Source organism: Vigna radiata, chromosome 9 (assembly GCF_000741045.1).
Source record: "Vigna radiata var. radiata cultivar VC1973A chromosome 9, Vradiata_ver6, whole genome shotgun sequence".
Classification (NCBI taxonomy): domain Eukaryota; kingdom Viridiplantae; phylum Streptophyta; class Magnoliopsida; order Fabales; family Fabaceae; genus Vigna; species Vigna radiata.
In genome coordinates, this window is record NC_028359.1 from 17,001,741 (window position 1) to 17,009,077 (window position 7,337).

Consider the following 7,337-nt stretch of genomic DNA (forward strand, 5'->3'; position numbering starts at 1 on the left):
AAATCAGATAATTGATTCCTGATCGGTGTGATAAGGAAGACGAACGGGTGAAGTCAGAAAATTGACTTCACCATCAGGAAATCAGATAATTGATTTCCTGATTGGCATACTAATGAGAACGAATGGGTTATGAACATTTATCTAATATCTAAGTATAAGTATAGTCAGTAAGGCATACATCAAGCAATAACATCCTATGCATTAACACAACATCTATTATAAAGCGATAAAGAGTTATAAAAGTTATACAAATTACATCACGGAGGTCAATAGTTCAAAGTTCATCAAAAGGTTTCTTATAAACATATACAAATTAAGGAGCAGGGATGTTAACGGTGAGATCATGAGGGGGTTCGGTGTTGGTGTTGTCCAGAACGGGAGGAATGACAGATGATTCTTCTTCAGCAGCAGGATCAACAGATAACTTCACCAGGCGGCTGTCCACGAATACTTTCATTATATCAAACTCGGGATGTTGAAGAGGAGTGTTAAAAATGCAATGACATTGAGCAATTCCTTGCTCAAAGCCGAGCTTCTGCTCTTCGCAGACTTGATCTTCCAAAGACGCATTCTCAAGCAGCAGCTTATCCCGTTCAGCAGTCATTGTCTCCTTCTCTTTAACAAGTTGAGTGTTATTGGTGTTAGCCTTTTGTAGGTCCAATGTCAAGGTATCGTTCGAGCGCTTCAGAGCAGCCACTTGGTTCTTTGACTCTTGTAGGGCAGTGGTGGCTTTTGTCTTCTCGTCCTCGGCAGATTTTGTTAATTCTTCAAGTCGGTGGGACAAAGTGTCATTCTTTTCTTTCAGAGCAGCCAATTCTTTTTGGGCATTCTCCAACTCGGTCACCAAGAGTGGTTTAGTAGTGCCAACAGTGTAGTTCAAGCAAACGCTTGCTTGGGCGATCAGCTCATAAGCCATGTTTAATGATTGGCTAGGGGTCATCCCTTTGAAGGGCTTTTTCTCTTCAGCGTTAAGATTGAATTGCAGACGATCGGCCACGTGAACATTGGGGTCCAAAGGACCGGTCAACAACGGAGATTGTGTTTTCCTCTTTTTTGGTGGCGATGGAGTTTTTTCCCGAGCGGGTTTTCTCTTTGTTTTTGCCTTGCTCGTATCGACAGCGAGGGGCTTTGGTTCATCCAAAGGAAGATCAGTGTTTGATATTTTTAAGGCAGGATTCGGAGAGGGGCGGCGTTCGGTGGTACTCGCAGCAACAGGGGGTGAAACTTTTTCACTTTATTCTCCCAATTTTTGCTTGCGGGACATAATCCGAGCAAATGATTTGTGTTGCTCCATATCTTCAGTATCCTTAGTATCTTCAAATAAATCTACAATATAAAATTTAATTTAGAAGTTAATATTGACCGATCAGGAAAACAAATAAGAAGGGAAATCTTACTGGACACTCTATCATGTAGAGTGTCAGTTTTGAGAAGGTTTATCAGCATCCGGGACGAAGTCTTTCGAGGGAGACGATCGATTTGGCTTACTACGTCCAGCTCTTCGACGGTCATATGAGAAAGGGGCCACGAATCCACACGGTTTGGATGCTCGGTCCAGTAAAAGGGAAATTTAGGGCGACCATCATCCAAATAATACTTAGACCGACCGGGATCACATATGGCTATGTTAACAAAGTTAGATTTGAAGTCTTTATATGAAGAGTTAAATGGAGTGAATAGTTGTTTGTCTTTGACAGGAATCAAGGAAATCCAAGGTCGATGGGTGTTTGGCAATGCACGAAAGAAATGAAGAAAAGAGGCAGGAGTGGGAGTTAGATTTAAGCCAAGGCACAGAACATTAAAGGCTTGCATATAGGCCCACCCGTTCGGGTGAAGTTGGGCAGGACAAATGTTTAACCTCCTAAGAACGCCCATTTGAAACTCTGAAAAAGGAAGACGAATCCCTAAATCCCGAAAGAGGGTCACGTATACATAAAAGAAATCAGTTTCATACCTTTCCCGACCATGACAAGCACGTTCATTTATACGGCAGACAACAAAACAATAATCATCTACCTCTTGGAAATTCCTTAATATATTTACTTGACCTAACAGATGCCGAATAGTGGCAGTAGTTGAAATATAGGGAAGGTGATTCCGAACCTCATAAGGAGCCCAATCATACCCCTGAACGGTAGGAGGTGGGGTCATAGAGGTCCAAGCACGAGAAGTATCAACATTAAACTCAACATCTACGCTATCACTATTGGTTGATCGGTTAGATGAGTTAGAAGTACTAGCCGAAGAGGATTCAGAGGAGGACGAACGAGCCAAATCTTTCTCGTACCCTCGACCTTCTTTCTCGGAAGTATCGGTGGATTGAGAGGAAGGAGCCATTACCAGGAAAAGAAGGTTCGGGAATTGAAGATGTAAGAACAGGAAATATGATGCACGATCGAGAAAGATGAATCTAGGAAACCAGAAAAGTAAAATGGGGAGGGCCTACCCCACTATTTATAGTCGTGGAAAACGGTTTCTTAATTCCATCTTCACCGTTCATTTGGTCGTGATCTAAGGGTGGAAATTTGACGACTCTTCGATTCTCAGTCAGGGAGATATAAAAGTTCATCCTCATCGTCCATTCAAACTGATCGTAGGGTCTCTATTGCACATCTTTTGATGTTAAGTAATTTGGCGACAGTTTCAACCCCTTCGCTTGTATATGTCGCTTGGGGCTTGGGGGGCTTATATATGTAGTGTAAATGGGTTGGACTAGGTAGATCGGGAGGAAAAGAGGTTCGATCGGTATACACAGCTGACCGATCGGTTACAAGCAAAGAAGAGTGAAGGTGATGTGGCAAAGGTTAAGGAAGTGAACGGATATTTCGGACATGAATGGAGCAGTTACAACGAGTGATTAAACAGGGCGAGATTTGGGGATAGCGGTTACGATCCACTATCGAGAGTAAACGCCTATAAATACAGAGGTTTAACTAGGTATGAGACAGATCTAATTACATTCCGATTGATTACATTGTGTTCGTACTAACTTGAGCTTCGGAGTGCTAACGTGCAGGACACAACCGATCGGTATTGAGTGCGAGAAGATCGTGAATACGTCAACAACGGTTTTAGGGATTGTGTTTGGTCCTCGGCCTTACATCCGAAACATTTAGTATTATATAAAATAAATAATAAGCATGTTTTGATATAATTAATTGTTCAATATAAAATAATAACATTATTCAATAGTAAACATTTAAGAGAACTATTTTCAATAATAATGATCAATAATTTTGTTCTTCTTGATTACATTCATCGTTTGATACACTTCTTTACCTACAATATAAAATAATAGTTACTCTAAAAAATTGTATCATAAAATTAGCAATTATCACCGGTGATTAAAATATGATAAATTGTGAAGGAAATTGACATGTATAATTTTGCAACATTATTGTCTTCATTTTATTGACATGTGATGTCAATAAAGATACATGTAATAGAAAAAACTAATTTAAAAGTAAGAAAAATAGTGGCTAATAAATTAATAATAAAAGGAATAAAATAAGTAAATATTTAAAAAAATATTCATTAATCTGATTTTGTAATTGAACACAAAAGAAGAAGCTAAAGATGATCCATGACAAGGAGTATTGACTCCGTAAACTTTAAGAGTTTTAACTACTTCAATATTTTTCTCCGTCCCAATTTTTCATCTTGGTTTTCTCAAGTACAAGATCAAGATTCCAACAGGAAGCCTCATTACGCATGTTAAAGCTATACTTAAGAATAAGTAGCTTACACTATTCATTTAATTGTTATAGTTTTCTTTTATATTTCATCTTTTCCTTACACAATAAGCTTAAACTTTTAATTTTGATCCAAGACTTAACCTTTGGTGATGATTCACTTAGAAATCTTTATGTTGTACACAACTACAACACCCAACAAACAAGTTGTCGAGGAATTAAAAGTAGTTGTTTTCTCATTTAGTAACTAAAAATTAAAATGGCACAAGTACAAAGACAAAATTTATTCAATCGAATAAATAACAAGTAGTAAAAGTTTTCTAGTCAAATAAAATACTAAATAATATATTTTGAATTTGCTGTTTTGAAGGTTCTTATTGCAGCAATATGCAATAGCAGCAAATCTAGGAATTCGACCAACGTTTTCATAAGCATGGCAATTTGATCAAGTGTGCATATACAAAATATCGCACCAAGAAACTGCTTACCAGCCTAAGAATTAGAGTTCGAATTGATCTACAGAGGCTGAGGTTGCTGATAATATCCAAAAAGGGGGCCTACAGTTTCAAAAAAGAACTTAAGACTGTTGCAAAAGGGTTGAAGGTGAAGCTACTACCTGTCCTACTTGATAGATACTAGAAAATGCTCCATGAGCAGCCTATGTTGGGAAAGGTGAGATATTGTCCCTGAAGGGTAAGGATATATAAATTATTAAGGTTTAAACTTTCATTTGGTCCTCGTATTTGTATGTCAATCTCAATTTGATCATCATATTTATTTTTTGTCTTAATTGAGTCTTATAACTTGTAAAAATAAAGCAATTAAGTCTTCTTCGTTAATTTTTAATTAACGTCGTCTAACTGTAATGATGTGGCGTACACGTATATATACATCTTATATTACGTGTAATTTTTTATTTAATTTATTATTAAATCTTGTATAGCTTATATGATCTGTTATTTATATTATTTAATTGTTTAGATTAGGAATTTCTTCAGATTAAAAGATTAGGGTTCTGCCATGCTTGCAATGGATTGGGGCTTTGATTTTGCACTTTCATTGATGGCCTCCACATGAAATCATCGACCTTGCGTTCGAAGTAGATCCTCCATATGGCCATGAAGAGGTAGAGAAGCGTGCAATTCTTCACCAAGAAGACCTGAAAATCGCGATCCCTGACAAAGGAGACCTTGGCTCTGGAATGTCCTCACGTCAGTACCTTTTTGCCTTTCTTTCCCATAAATACATATTTAAGTATATGTGTTCTTTCTGTTCATAGGATTTTCAAGAAAAGAAGATAAAAGGGGAACTGGGTCACTTTCTGAAGCCATTATGGTGGGCCTTTTTCATGGCAAATGTTACGCATGAAAAGGATTCAGGTCGCAAGTTTCATGTAACACAGCAATACGTGTTTCTGCATTTAGTAAACATCAAACAGTGCAAGAGAATAATTCTCTTTTAATGGAAATCAAATTTTTCTTTATGTTAAGATGTCCTTATTGTCGTGTTTTTCCATTTAATAGTGATGATGGTAATAAAAAAACATGCTTTTGTGTTTTTCTTGTTTTCAAGAAGAATTAGTTTTTTTTCTGATATAGCCACCGCCATTTTCCTTAGTTCTCATATCTTATTTCTTCTTTCTGGCCTTAGCAGCATCAGAAGCCTTCGTCTGCACAAAATAAAACATGCCATATTTTATAATTTAATCAAGCAAAACATGACATTTATTAATTTATTTTATAATTTAATACAAAATTACCTTCTTTAGTCCATGAATCTTCTTTGCTCTGTTTTTCCTCTCCTTCATTTGTTTCCTTAACTTTTCTACCTTAGTGTCAAGACCATTCTATTGTAGATATAAATTAGTATGCTAGAACAAAAGGAGGTAGTTGATGCTAGACATGTACATTATAAAATTCATTCAGCAAAACAAACAAAAACACATATGACAATATATTCAATGCCGCTAACAGTAAGTCGCAAAATGAAACATAATGAAATCAATTTATAGTAAAAAAATAGGATGGCAACACCCAAATAAATCTAATGATTTCTTAAGAAAACTATCACCAATATGTATGCTCTAAAGAAATTGGTTTAAATCCTTATTTTTAAAACATTCTTGAGACAATGAAATGAACTACAATGTCATAACTGTATTTGCACTAAAAATGCCTCACCGGGACTGGTGATAGCAATAATGTAAGGAAAAATAACAGTAATAGTGACATTGCATTAACAAAATGAGATCACAATTCCTTGAAAACATGTTGTCCCAATTCCAAAATGCACTCCAACGCTGCAACGCAAAGCCCTAATTCTCTCAAATCTCAAATGCAGAAACCCTATGATTTTAAGGATCTCAACGCTGCACAAAATATCAAGAGGGCTTCAAATGAAATTAATCAGCGAATGACAGCTCCTGCAACGCGTCGACAAGATCGCGAACGGTGACGTGGTCGATATACTTTTGGATTTCGGATTAGATGACGCTGGTGAGGTAGGATATCTTGCATTTGGTAAGTGTTGGAGGAGGGATCATGGGAAGTAGCCGTTTGTAGAGAGAAGAGGACTTGGCTACGAGGTCGAGGAGTGTATCAACGGCAGTGCTGGAATCTCTTGGAAAGAGGAAGGAGAAAGGTTTCGTGTTGGTGTGAAGGGTTTTTGAGAACTTCAATTTTTTCATATCATAATTCTTTAATTTAAATAAAATTTCCAAGTAATCAAATAAATGCACGTCATCATAAACACGTCAACACCAATTAACACTGTTTGAGAGCATTTAACGGTTATAATAAAATGTGTTAATTTTTACAAGTTATAAGATCCAATTGAGACAAAAAAAAAAACATGATAACCAAATTGAGATTAACATACAAATCTGGGGACCAAATGAGGGTTTAAACCAATTATTAACTTCAAAACTAAAAATGTCTTGCCCTAGAGTAGGAATCCACAATGTAGAGCCTTCACTCTGCAACAAAAACAAATATAAAGGGACATGGGACCACAATAAAAGGACATGCATTGATGCAAATCCTATCAAATAATTAGGGTTTGAATCTAACCCTTAGTAGAAATAATTGAAATAAGAAAAAAAATGAAAACTATTAAATAATGTAGAATTCACATGAAGAATAAAAGAAAAAAAATAATAAATATAAAGAGAAGTAATTATCTTTTCTTAGAATTTTTCTTTTAACAATTTTTTTACACTAATAGTTTGTGATTAATCTATTTTAAATATTTTCAGAAACACAACCCTTCTTCCTATTACTCTTTTTTCTATTTTTTTTAATTAAAAACCATAAATAAATAAAGTGTCATTTCATAAGAGAGAAGAGAGAAAGAAAAATCTTGAAATCCTTGGTCAACACCAAATGCAAGAAAGCGCCAAAGTGAATGTGATAGAGAAGATAAACAAACTGTTAGATGAAGGAGAAGAACATGTATTAATTGAAGAGTTGAAGATTGTATTTGAATTTGAAAACTTCCATTTCTTATCATAAAAAAAAAACGACGTGTCAAAAGTTAGAGAAACACAAATATTCTTCATGCAAGTATTCAATCCTCATGCGTAACTACAAACATAAGAACTACAAACACTTTATTCACCTCATTCGAAGAAAAATGGTGACGTGCCAA